The sequence below is a fragment of the Pholcus phalangioides genome, unplaced genomic scaffold (assembly GCF_987345545.1).
Source record: "Pholcus phalangioides strain wild (caught in Gottingen) unplaced genomic scaffold, Ppha-v1.0 ptg000007l_1, whole genome shotgun sequence".
In the NCBI taxonomy this organism is placed as follows: Eukaryota; Metazoa; Arthropoda; class Arachnida; order Araneae; family Pholcidae; genus Pholcus; species Pholcus phalangioides.
In genome coordinates, this window is record NW_028301600.1 from 49,190,357 (window position 1) to 49,203,593 (window position 13,237).

At 38.8% G+C, this 13,237-nt stretch overlaps 1 long non-coding RNA gene across 2 annotated transcripts in view; it reads left to right on the forward strand.

The window, feature by feature from the left end:
• Positions 1-13,237, forward strand: part of LOC149085418 (uncharacterized) — a 39,480-nt gene that overhangs the window by 15,388 nt on the left and 10,855 nt on the right. For both annotated transcript variants that reach the window (XR_016192844.1, XR_016192845.1), the window contains one exon: positions 8,686-10,114. This is a non-coding gene — a long non-coding RNA (uncharacterized LOC149085418). The remainder of the gene's footprint in view (positions 1-8,685; positions 10,115-13,237) is intronic.

Below are 13,237 nucleotides of genomic sequence, written 5' to 3' on the forward strand. Positions count from 1 at the left end.
CACACAATACTTACGTAAAGAAAATTTATTGTATAGTGGGACCATTTCATGGTGTATTTTTTTTTACACATAGAGTAATTAATATGTGTGTGTGTATGCAATAATATTATTGAAGTGGTACGCGCACGTGGATGTTAATAGAACAGACACGATGACGATAATGCTCGACAATCTGACGTTCGTTTGGTGATATTTTGAAATATCTGAATGGCATTCAAAGAGCGCCCAAAGAACCAAAGAGACAATTGACAGAGGCCATTATAAGGGCCTGAAGCATGACCCATAATTATTAACGCGCATAACTGAAGCTCCTATCTTCGCATATAAGCGGGATAATTTCACAGGCAGAAGCTTCTCGTATGTTGAATAGGCTATTACACGACGCAGTCGAGCTCACATGTATGAAAGAGATGGCCCGCGGATTGACGCAAATTACTCGCTCGCGCCTTTTGTCGGGAAGTGAGAAAGAATGGCATTTCGATATGGCTCGGCGCACCGCATTAGGGTAGTTTATTGGCACTGGGCTATGTCTGAGAGCCGATTAGATATGGAAGAAATTATTTGCTCTAGAAACGAGCCGTCAACGATCAACGTTTGCCTTGTCGGGGGTAAAGTTATTGATTCTTGGGCTTTTGTGGGAGCTCCGGGCATCACAAGCGCGCCATTTCCCTCAGATTTATTGGATTTTATTCCTCCGTTTTCACTTTTGACGCTCCATACATAATAATAATAATAATAAAAGAATATATATTGATATATAAAAGAGTCTGCTCTCTCTTTCCCAGTTATTGTAACACTTATTATGCCCAGAGGATGGCACGTCTGCCGTAACACCTGTGCCCTGAAAGTACCACTAATAAAATAAGATTTTAACATCAATGAAATATACATTGGTGCATTAAATAATGAAATTATTTTTAATCGCAAAATATAAATCACGCGTTTCTTAGGTTTTTATTAGTTAATTTAATTATTTATTATTATTATTATTATTATCATTTATTTTATTTTTTTTGCCTAATAGTTTTGCTGGAACCTAGTATGTGCAAATTGGATTTCACAAACTTCCATTAAAATAATCATTGCTAAAGAACACAAATGACCAATCAGTAGCACGCGATGTTGCTAAGGCCGCGATTATACTATAAAAGTTAGATAAAAGATCTTTTACAAAACTAGAAAAATGCAAACAATAAGCGTATGGAATACATCCAAGTGAATGTAGCAAACAGGGTTGTTTTATTATGTTGTTTATTTTTTCAAGTTTTTTAAAATATCTTTTATCAAACTTTTATAGTGTAATGCCAGCCTTACACTATAAAAGTTTGATAGGTAGAGATAGACAGCTTTTTCCTCAGCCCAAGATATCAAGGAAAAATATATTTTGTCTGTCTCTCTCTCTACTGTTCCACCTAGGGGCCATTTGCTGAAGTTAAGAGAGGCTACTGATGCCTCTACTTCGGCGCCTCGCGCTACAGTGCGTGAAATAAGGAAGGCAGGGTCGTTTCGCCAGTGGTGTAGGTGGTAGCATGCTTGCCCGGTTTGCAAGAGATCCTCAGTTCGAATCCCTGCGGAGACCACGTGACTTTTCCTTCTGAGTTCACCTCGGCATAATATCCAGAAAATATCTGTTTTCTTGATATCTTTTGCAGAGAAAAAAAGCTGTCTAAAAATTCATAACGTCCAAGCAATTTTAACACAATCTATAGTTACTTGTAATACTCTACGAGTACATATACACAAAATGGGTATCTGAGGATAGATCTCGTTGAAGCAAGTTCTAGGATATCCAAATCAGTTTGGTAAGAAGAGCTTACAGACATTGTTCAGCATCAGAGTGAAGAAATCAGCTTGCACTTTCCTAATCCAAATACAAATACAACGCCACAACAGGCAAAATGCCCAACGAGGTGGTGGCTGATAAAAAGATGCCCATAAAAATATGGATGTCATATATTTCAAAAATACAGCAACTCAATTAAAAATGCAATTAACAAAAATTGTAAACAATATATACACATGATAAAATATTATACAATGCCCATAAAGAATACTTATGGTTGTCTTATTCTAAGTATGGATAGCTTCTCGATTTACCCCAACATGTTTATCGTATTTCTTTTTAAAAGTGTCAATTGTGTTACAATTTATCACCTCCGGGGGTAGGCTATTCCATTTATTAACAACCCTATTAGAGAAAAATTCCCTGCGACACCATAACCTTGCATTGTCCCTCACCAATCGATACTGATGTCCCCTTGTAAAAGCAGTCAAATTTCATTAAAAATAGGCCCGCAACTGACCAGCCAGGTTAGCACCGAAGTGGTGCAGTGCTAAGAATCTTGTCTTCCTCCATGAAGGTTGCCATCGAGATCCACAGGTTCGAATCCTGGGTGAAAACATAAAAAACAAGTTCTTTAATACCTAACTATTGCCTCGGACGACTACATGTTACATGGCACTTCCATGTCCCACCCAACTCCAATGGTTGGAAATTTCCGTATGACTCTAAAATCGGAGTTGATGTGTGGTAAAAAAAGCCAGGTTGGAGGGAATCTCTTTTTAATATAATCGAATATTTTCAAACGTGATAGCGAAAGTAGCAAGAAAACTGTTTTCTGTACAACAAAAAGCTCAACTGGAGCTTCAAGTGAATATGAAATAGATGTGTAATATTCACGGGAAACAATGGAGGTTGTGTCTCCGAACACTGCTCACTTTTTTTTTAAACCTAATTTGAGAGTTTGTTTTGAGCAATGGTTCCCAAATGGCGTGACACAACACTTTAGTGCACCACAAAATCGGCCATAGATAACACGAGTTATTTCGGGATTTATGCGATATTTCAAATACTTTTGATAAATTTTCAATGATCAAGTTACGGCAATGGCTCTCAAACTTTTGTCATCCGCGGCTCACCTTGCCTATTTCGTGGTTCACCTACAGCTCCACACAATATTTTAGCAGACATTGTGCATTCATAAAAGAACAACTTCAAAGCATGAATATCCACACACGTCAATATCTCCAACTCGCCGCTCTTTGTTGGCGTAGCCCCTAGGAACCACGACACACATTTTGAGAAACAAGTTAGATTTATTTTAAATAAGTTTGATATGTGTTCCTGGTAATGTGCATTTGCTATTTCACCTGAATTTGCACATCGAAAATTTAAAATTTTAAAATTGAAACGATAACAGAGAGAACAAACTTTTCAGGTCGTTATAAAAATTTATTAGATATCATTCGAAACTTTTTAAAAATTCAATCATTCGAAGCATTCGATTTTGTTTGATTTTCGTTACTTAGCCCGCTATTGGTATGTATTTTTGTTTTTCCACGAAGTTGACTTCGAAATGCCCCAAAGAAAATATTACAATAATACAAAGACTTCAATGGAATTTTGAATTTGGTTGTATAAAAATCATATTGAGGAACACAAATACCTACAAAAAATTATAAATATACCGGCTGCATAGGTATCAATAGGTATCAGGGTGTACAGCATTTTACTGGAGAACCGTTGTTAGAACCTAGGCGAACCTACAGCCATACTTCCAGTTAGAAGAAGTATCCAAATAACGTGTAGTTCTCAGATATATCTATCATTCATGCTGCCACGGGTTGTATAGTTATTAAAATAAAAAAAAGTAACTTTTTATACGGACACCCTGTGCCCAAAAACCCAATGAAAAAGTTGTTGCCCTATCTCTCCTGAAGCCAACAAAAATTTCCGCGTTTGTAAGTGCAATATTCACTGAGATATTCGAATTCGAAAAACGAAGGAAATTTTGGGGGAAACGGCATTAAAAATGCGAAACCTTCTTCCAATTTTCCCTCGTTTTTCGATTCGAATATCTCAGTGAATATTGCACTTACAAACGTGGAAGTTTTTTAGTTGGTATCAGGAGAGAGAGAGACAGGGCAAAAAATTTCTAATTGGGTTTTTGTGCACATGGAGGGTATATAAAAAGTTAATTTTTTTCATTTTAATAACTATACAATTCCTTGCAACGTGAATGACATATCTGAGTAATTCACGTTATTTGGATACTTTTTCTAATTGAAAGTATGCCCCCAAAACCAACAGTTTGCCAACAAAATGCCATACGCCCTGTTACCTATGCACCCGGTGTATAAAAAAAATCATATTATAAATTACTTAAAAATCTGTAATTTCATTAGCATAACATTACTAGTTTGCTTGAATCTCAAGTACTCTTATTTATGCTACTCGTATCGAGATTTAAGAGAAAAACGTATAATTTTTAAATTTAGTTTTTTAAAAAGGTCTTGTTTTCGTTTATTTCTCTAATCGGTTTACATATCTAAGTAAAGCAAATAATACATCGAGTCCAGCTGTTTAAAAGTTTTCTCAAAGATCCGTTACTGTACATGTTTCCCATTGGCACAGAGATTCCCAACCTGCAGGCCCTACTTTGCTGAACACTTCACCGCATCCACTCCAAGAAAATAAAATAAATCAGTAAATAAATAAGGAAAGAGGCCAAAGGGGGGACTCCACAAATGCTTGCAATGCACTTTCCTACCCTCCAGGAATAATGCTAAAAGGATGCTAAAGGTACGTAGAAATTCTAAAAAAATTCTAAAAGGATGTATGGTGTCATTTTAGGCAATTTAAATCTTTTCTTTGGGGCTTGCCGCGTCTCTGAACTAACTCTCAAACGCAAGCAATAAATTCTCGCTTACGGGGGTTGGTGCACGCAAATTCGCCAAAAAAACACATTTTAAAATTTTTAAATATTACAAAAATTCCTGCGTCTGGCTGAATTCGAGTTTTCGCACGAGAAGTATTTCTAAAATATTTGAATATAGACCGCTAGCAGGCATTATATATTCCAATGGGTTTCCAACTGGTGTTCCGCGGAACTCTAGGGTTCCGTGACAGCTTTTTTTGGGGGTTCCGCGTGATCAAACGCCACGGAAACCTTAAACATCTCGGAACCCGAAGATTTTTCAAAGGGAAAAACTTTCTTGTTACTGTGATACTCACAAAACTGTTCTTTATTTTGAACTAGCTGAAGTACCCGGCGTTGCCTGGGCTTTACGGGTGAAGTGATTTCAAAATTGAAACTGTGTAGAAATATTAATATATTTATTTTTTTATATAAAAAACAATTATAAATTCCTTGTTTAGTATGTATGACTTCCACTGATAGCGGTTACGCAACAATGGCAAAGTGAACTTAAGATGGGTGTCGTGTACGCAAGATGGGCGTCCTGAGCACAGCGTTCTAATATAAACGTCCTGAGTGTGGACTCTGTAGGGGTAGGGTTACCAGACTCCTGGTTCTCCTACGTTTCAGAAAATTCGCCCTTTTGTCCTCCTTTTCAGGTTTCCGGAATTCATTTTCTTTTTTTTAGAAATTTTTTATACCACTTTGCAACATATATCTTCATTAACATGAGTGTTTTTGCGATTTTTTTCCCATTGACGGACCAATAGCCTTCGAAATTCCTAGTTTCTTTCTTTCTTTTTTTTGCGGTTCTGTTTTAGTCGGGAAAATTATGGTTGTGGCCGGTTTTATCAGTCAGAATAGTGGCGCCATCTGTTGTGAAAATTGGAGAAAGGGACGTCACTAATGATGCTCCTGCTTCCTCCTTTCTTGGGTTTCGAATCTGGTAACAAGGCCGCAACTAGATATTTTGTCACCCGGGGCAAGTCGGCATTTTGGCACCCCTTGTAATGTAGAAGAAACAGTTAAAGGGTGAATTCGGCACCCCCTTCTGGTTCAGCGTCCGGGGCACCAAATCCGCCTGCCCACCCCCTAATTGCGGCCCTGCCTGGTAACCCTACGTGGGGGGGGTGGTTTTTTTGAAATCTCTTAGAAAAATCCGATATATTTTACATAGAATACATTTCTCTCTGCAGAGAGCGGCAGTCATACAACACCATACTTACATAACATGAAAATTCAAGCATTTACAACTTTTACTTCAATATATGGCATAAACAAGAACACGAAACAAATCATAATTCTGACAACATAAATACGTTAGGGCCCCAGGTACGCTCAGAGCACACATTCCGGCATGTACCGATTTGTTAGAGATTTCGTAGAGGAATGTGTGCAAGGTGCAGGCATGGTTAAGCAGCAGTAGCAGTAATAGTAGTTATTCATGGGTTGAAAACGATTCATTGGGCATAAATGGGTAATTGTACAGGGTGTTCAATTGGGACGTTGATCAAGTGCTCGCGAGCATGAAATCTGGCACGAGCATCGAGAACTCTGGGTGCTTCAGGAAGTACCGTAGTGCTCGCGAGCAACAAGCTGAAGATGCCTGACCTACAAAGTTTTCAAGGGATCAAGTCGGTGAGTGACAAAAAGAGTGACCTAGAGCAGTGATTTTTAACATTTAGGGGAACGCGGATAAACTGATTTTTTTTTTTTGTAAGTAGAAAGCCGGTCACAGGGCTGCAACTGGGTTGAAGGATGTGGATCTGGTGCACCAGAGGGGACGCCAAAAATTCACCTTTTTTTTTAACTCAAATTCTTAACTTTTTTTCAACCGTAACCCATAAACCTGTTTGCTCTAAAAAATTAGTGAAACCAGTAACGCAATAAGTGCATTTGTAACAGGACAGTAAGTGGATTCGTAGACCCATTTCTATAGGCGGTGATAGACTTGGAAGTCTGGGGGCACGGTCATTATTGCTGGGGGGGGGGGATGATGATGATGATGCCAATTCATATATATACATACACACACACACATATATATATATATATATATATATATTAGATCAGTCGACTCCACCTTTGACGCTGGGGGGGGGGGGCAATGCCCCCCGCCCCCGTATCTCCGCCCATGCCCATTTCGGAGACCCCTGGGCATCAAGTTTTGGTCGTGACCCATACCTCAAGAATCCCTGGCTGTAAGTTCCCGCAAACAAGTTCGGATAAGGCCTCGGGTGCAAGAGAAAATATTGCGCCCCTTAAATTATAAAAAGTGTAAAGTTTGGGTTTTTTGGGGCCCTTCAGAAGTCGGGGACGTGGGCGCTTGCCCGATTCGCCCGCCGTTAAATCCGCCTCTGGTGACGACTCATAAATTAATGGATATTCATTGCACGGGGCAAAGGCCGCCTTAATAGCATCATGTTCACCCGGACCAAGCGGTTTTTTTGAGGCCCTACCAGGTAAATACTAGAAAATTTCAACCAAATCTCATTTTTGTGAGGTCCCTCTTCTCTTGAGGCCCCCGGTCGGTGACCTAGTGGGCCCATGCGTTAAGACAGCACTGCACGGGGCGCCAAAATGTGTGCTTGTCCTGGCTGAAAAAATATCGAGTTGCGGCCCTGCTCTGCCATACACTTGGCTAATAGGAAAATGAATCGGTGAATCACCCATGGTCCAATTTGACTAATGTCTGGGCACGGCGGTTGAGAAACACTGACCTAGAGCGTGCGCAAGCGTGTGAATGACAAGTGTAACCAGGTCAGTAAGCAACCGAAAGAGTGACCTAGAGAGTGTGAGAGCATGGGAGTGACCAAAAGAGTTACCTAGAGAGTAGCTCCACACACGCTCACAGAAAATTTAATCCTTTTTTATGCAGATGATTTTCCTACTGACCAAGAGAAATACATCCTCTTTACTACTATTGGTGCTGCCATCTATTAAGCCTTTCAGCAAATGAGGTATCTCAGTTTTGGTTCAAAAACTTTCAATGAAACTTAGTTTTTTCGAAATTAAACCGCAATATGAGCATTAATCGAAATTTTTCATAATTAATTACATTATCACATATTAATTATTTATTAACCACTTGCCTGACTTGCCCGTGTCTGACACGGACATCTTATCTTCGCCCCGAGAGGGCGCTAACAAAAAGTAAGCATTTAACTAACACAAACGCTATGGCTTCAAGCACAACAGTTATATATGTAATGATAGCCAGTGCCGTCTTAAGGCATGGGCCCACCCGGGCCCGGCCTCAAGCGAAGAGGGGCCTCACAAAAATGAGATCTGGTTGAAATTTTCGAGAACTTGTTTGGTAAGGCCTCAGAAAAATCAATTGGCCCGGGAGCCCTTAATACTCTTAAGACGGCCCTGATGATAGCTAGATACATAATCTTGTAATCTAATTACATAATCTAGTTCAGTGACATAATCTATATAAAAAGTTGATTATTTAGATTCCATCCACAAAAAAATTCAAATAAGAGCTTTTGAAAAAAATTCTAATTTCAGAAAAGTTAACAAGTGAAACCAAATTTTAAGATTTTATATTAAAAATTAAATATGATTTTTTGTAATTGTCTCTTATTCTTAGTCATACGCATATGAATAGAATAAAAAAAGAAAATGAAAAATGATATTTTTTCTGTGTAGAAAAAAATTAAAAACTCGTCAGGCAAGTGGATTTCTGGTTTCGCCGCATATGGGTGCAAACATAGTGTACGCCTGTTTCCGATTCTGGAAATCGGCGTCATTATTGACTATTTATAAAACCTAAATTTGAAGTTTTTTAGTTTTGAGGTTTCGGTTGATTAAGGTATCCTAAGGGCGTAGCGGGGGGGACTTTCTGCCCCGGATTCCCCTACCTGAGTTTTTGTTCTTCAAACCGAGACCACACACACAGGGATTGAAATCATTTTCTTAACTTTTGATAATTATGACTATATAAATAATCATCTCACATATTTGTCACACACTTCTTTTGTAGAATCCATTTATACAAGATTCATTGAAAGACTGGTTGTTTGTGGAGATAAAGATTACACACACACAAGGAAAAATTCATCACTTCTCCACGGGGACTCGAGCCCCGGTCCCCCACTTGCTGGACGAGTGCTCTACCATCTAAGCCATGGAAGCAGATGGAAAATTTCAACCTTTTATATATGTCCAGTGGAAAAGGTGACTGATTTTATATTCATGTAACTACCAGCGCCATCTGTGGGCAAATAATTGGTTTAACAACTCACACATTTAGACTATCTTTCGTGAAAGTTTCATAGCGCTAACATCGCTAGTTCATTTATAATCACGTGACAATTGACAGTACCTTCTGAGTCTCGGTCGTAAAAGGAACAGTGAAGCAATGCGCCAACATTAAATTTTGTTTAAAATTAGGTAAAAGTGCCACAGAAATTTTTTAAATGATTCAGACTGTTTATGGTAATGAAGCAATGAGTCGAAAGAACGTTTTCAAGTCGTATGCAAGATTTCATGATGGGGGAAGTCCTGGAGGGGAAGTACTGAAGATGATCCAAGGCCAGGACCATCATTGACAGCTCGAATTGAAGAAAATGTTCAAAAAGCGGCAGAAATTCGTCGAAATGACCATTGTACGTCTACCAGGCTAATTCAGGATCTCTCAGGAATTCCTAAATTCACTATTCATCTGAATTTTAACGGAAAATTTGGGCAAACGGAAGGTTTGTTCTCGCTTTGTACCACACACACTGACGGACGATCAAAAAGATTGCAGAGGGGAGCACAGCAGAGATTTGCAAAGAGCTGCTAATACGCATCCAGACTTCATGTTAACCATTGTAACAGGTGATGGGACATGACGGTTTCAATACGAACCATTTACAAAGCGCCAAAGCTCGGAATGGAAGAGTCCAAGATCTCCAAAACTCGAAAAAGTGTGTTTGTAGAAGAGCCGAATCAAGACGCTGCTTACTGTTTTCTTTGATTCTAAACGAATTATCCATAAGAAAGCCTTACCAGAAGGGCAAACTGTGAATGGTGACTATTACGTGGGTGTTTTAAATCGTTTATGGGCCAGAATTGTTCGAGTTCGATACGAATATCAAGAACAAGGGACATGGTCGTTGTTGCACGACAATGCACTGGCTCACAAATGCAAGATTGTGCGCATTTTCTTGGCCAAAAAAAGGGATTGTGGTGCTGGAACACCCACCGTACTCACCTGATTTAGCTCCATGCGACTTGTGGCTATTTCCAAAACTAAAATTGGCAATGAAAAGAAAGCGTTTCGACACGATTTTAGACATCCAGAAGGCTACGACCGCGATTCTCGAGGCAATTCCAAAGAATGAGTTTCAGGGGTGCTTCAAAAAATTTTACAACCGCTTCCAGTGCTGTATTGACTCCCAAGAAGTCTATTTTGAATAAAAGCTAGAGTAAGTAAAAAATAAACATTGTCTTTTATTTATTTCTTATCAGTCACCTTTCCCACTGGACAGACTGTGTATGTTGAAAGGATCCGTACATGGACGGCGTTAGTTGATTGCTGCCATCATTATAACTGTTTTAACAAGTTCACGCGTGTTTGCATTGTGCAAGAAATCTGCAAGCGTACATTGCTTAAATTGGGTGTGGCCGAGTTCAAAAATAATAATAATAAACACACAAATACTATATAACCAAGAAAAAAAAATTTTTTCAATTCAATCAAAATCATTAATCCGTCCAATGTTTCTAACGTAATATTACGTTGGAAGTTCTATGAAAGAAATACAAACATCATTCTTTCACTTGCCAAGGTGTGTACGCTGATTTGAGATAAGAATGTAACCTTGAGAAGTTTTTGATGCGAGTAAAAATAAAAGCACGTTTTTCACTCGAAATCTTCTTTTCCTTTTCTTTCCCATGTTTGTCTTCGCTTGAGGGGTCATACATTAGAATTACTTCGAAGAGAAGATTTAAAACTGACTTTTGCGTTATCAAACTCCAAGTGATATGAAGTGCAATATGCTAAGGCGTGAAGTTATTGAGAATATTGAGAGCGCTCAAAAATATTGTGGATCAGAGGAGGAATCAGAGGCGTAGCCAGAAATTTCCTTCTGGGGAGGGGGGGGGACCAAAGTGATAGAACAATAGATTTGGCCACCTTTTTCCTCTTTTTCGGCCACTTTCTCACATTTCGGAGGGACCAGACCCCCAAGTTCCCCCCTCCTCGCTACTCCCTTGGGGGGGGGGGATAAACCTAAAATTCTTGTAGGTATTATCGAGATAGAGTGGCAAATATTGAGCGATCTTGGGTTCACGAATCGGGTACAAGTTTATGCTATGATAATTCGGGGTTGTATAGTTCGCTGCAGTTTATTAACCATTGTGTAACTCTCTAGCAGGTTATTAGAAATTATATAGCTCTCTGGCAGGCAATTAGGCATTATAGTTATCTGTGCATTATATTGCACCTAAAAGTTCTTTTTCGACAAAACATTAATTGACACACTTGAGGATTAATTTCTTATTTTGTATTTTTATTTGATATATGTTTCATTTTACGTCGCTGATTTGTGCATGGTGATAGAATCTAAATGCTCAGTTTAAGTAATGGGAATTAAATTCAGGGGTGTCGGGAGTGTGTAAGACCCCAATCGTGCTCGGTTTGAGATTCATGTAAAAATTCTAATTTTCGAACTTTTGTGTGCTTGGAAGCATGGCAAAAATATAAAGTTATATAAACAGTCCCTAATGCAGGAAGTTTTACAATCTGTCGTTCAAAAAAACAAAAAAAACGGGGTTCTTGTTTTAAAAAGAGAAACAAATGAGGTTGTTCTTCGATTGAAAATCGCTTCCTATTGAAATGATGGATATTCAATCATGGGTTGAACCCCAATCTCTAAATACAGTACAACACCTTTATTATCGAATCGCTAATACCTGTTTGTGTAAGTAATCTAACTAGACTGCAAGGGTGCGATTATAGTGCAGGCGTTTCCGATTCTGGAAACCCGCGTCGTCTCTGGTTAAAAAACAGAATTTCAACTTTTTTTAGCTTGAAATTCGGGTTTTTAACCAATAGAAGACAACGCGGGTTTCCAGAATCGTAAACACGCGTGCACTATAATCGCACCTTTAAGCCAGGTTTTCCTAGGAGCAGGTTTCTACAGTGCGCGCGGCGTGGAAAACCCGGCTTAAGGGTGTGCACATAGTACGTGCGTGTTTCCGATTCTAGAAACCTGCGTCGTCTCCGCTTGGTTAAAATCCTGAATTTCAACTTTTTACTTTTCAGGTTTCGAACGGGAAACATTTCTTGGTGTTTCCGATTCCGGCAATCGGTAGCGATCGGACCAATGGGAATGGGGGAACGCTCTGTTCATTTGCATAGCGTGTCACCGCATTACGCCAACCGGCTGTGAGAAGCAGAAAATTGCCCGAAATTCTTTCCGGTTAAAGATTCCGCGCGTGTCGAACTAAGGCCCCTTTCACACGGAGCGGATGCGGATGCGGACGCGGATGCGGATGCGGAAGCGGGTCCGCATACCCTTTCACACGAGCACTGAAGATGCGGGTGTTTCGCCCGCATCTTTAGGTTGAAATTCGTGCATAAAAACTATTTTTTCGCAATTTTTGTAACTGTTTTTCTCCTTCACCCCTGATTCAGTGCCCATATGCAGCCTAGAGGTATTCTTTGGTGGTTTAGTCTAGAGCCACATAGAATATGGGAATAAAGATGTCTTCATTCCGATCCTCACAAGTAGTCGATGGGAGAAAATGTCTTAAAATATTTTCAAAAGATTTTGAAAACAAATCTGTCTTTCCGGAAAAATATGAAAGAAAAATTCCGAAAACATCCAATGTTCGAAAAATCCAATTCAAAAACATCCGAAACTAATATGTTCCTAAAAAAAAAATTCAGGAGATATCAAAGAATTTGCAAGTAGAAAAAAAGGGGAGGGGTGGGGACCAAAATGTCTGTGCTTAGAAATATTCACATCACAATTCTGTCTTAGGCCAGGATTACACTATAAAAGTTTTGTAAAAGCTCTTTGATAAAACGTGAAAAATTCAACCAATATTATCTTATTGGTTGAATTTTTTGAATGCAAACTGTGTGTGCGTGTGTGTGTGTGTGTGTGTGTGTGCACCGGTTGCATTTTCTGGAATGCAACCGATGCGCCTATTGGTTGAATTTTTCAACTTTCATAAAAGTTCTTTTATAAAACTTTATAGTATAATCCCGGCCGGATTACACTATAAAAATTTTATAACAATTATTTAAAAAAAAGCAACTAATAAATTTATCGGTTGCATTAGAGCAAATGCAACCGATAAATTTATTAGTTGCTTTTTTCAAGTTTTATAAAATAACTTTCATAAACCTTTTATAGTGAAATTCCATCCTTAGATGAGTCATTTCTGAAATATAAAATTTCATTTTTTCAAGTTTATAGACTGAATATTGAGTAAAATAAACTTGTAGGTATCGGGGAACCACCAAAAATATTCAAGTGCTAGGGTCTTCAAACGTCTTAATCCGGCCCTGAGTGAACACCGTATGTGGATAACGTTGT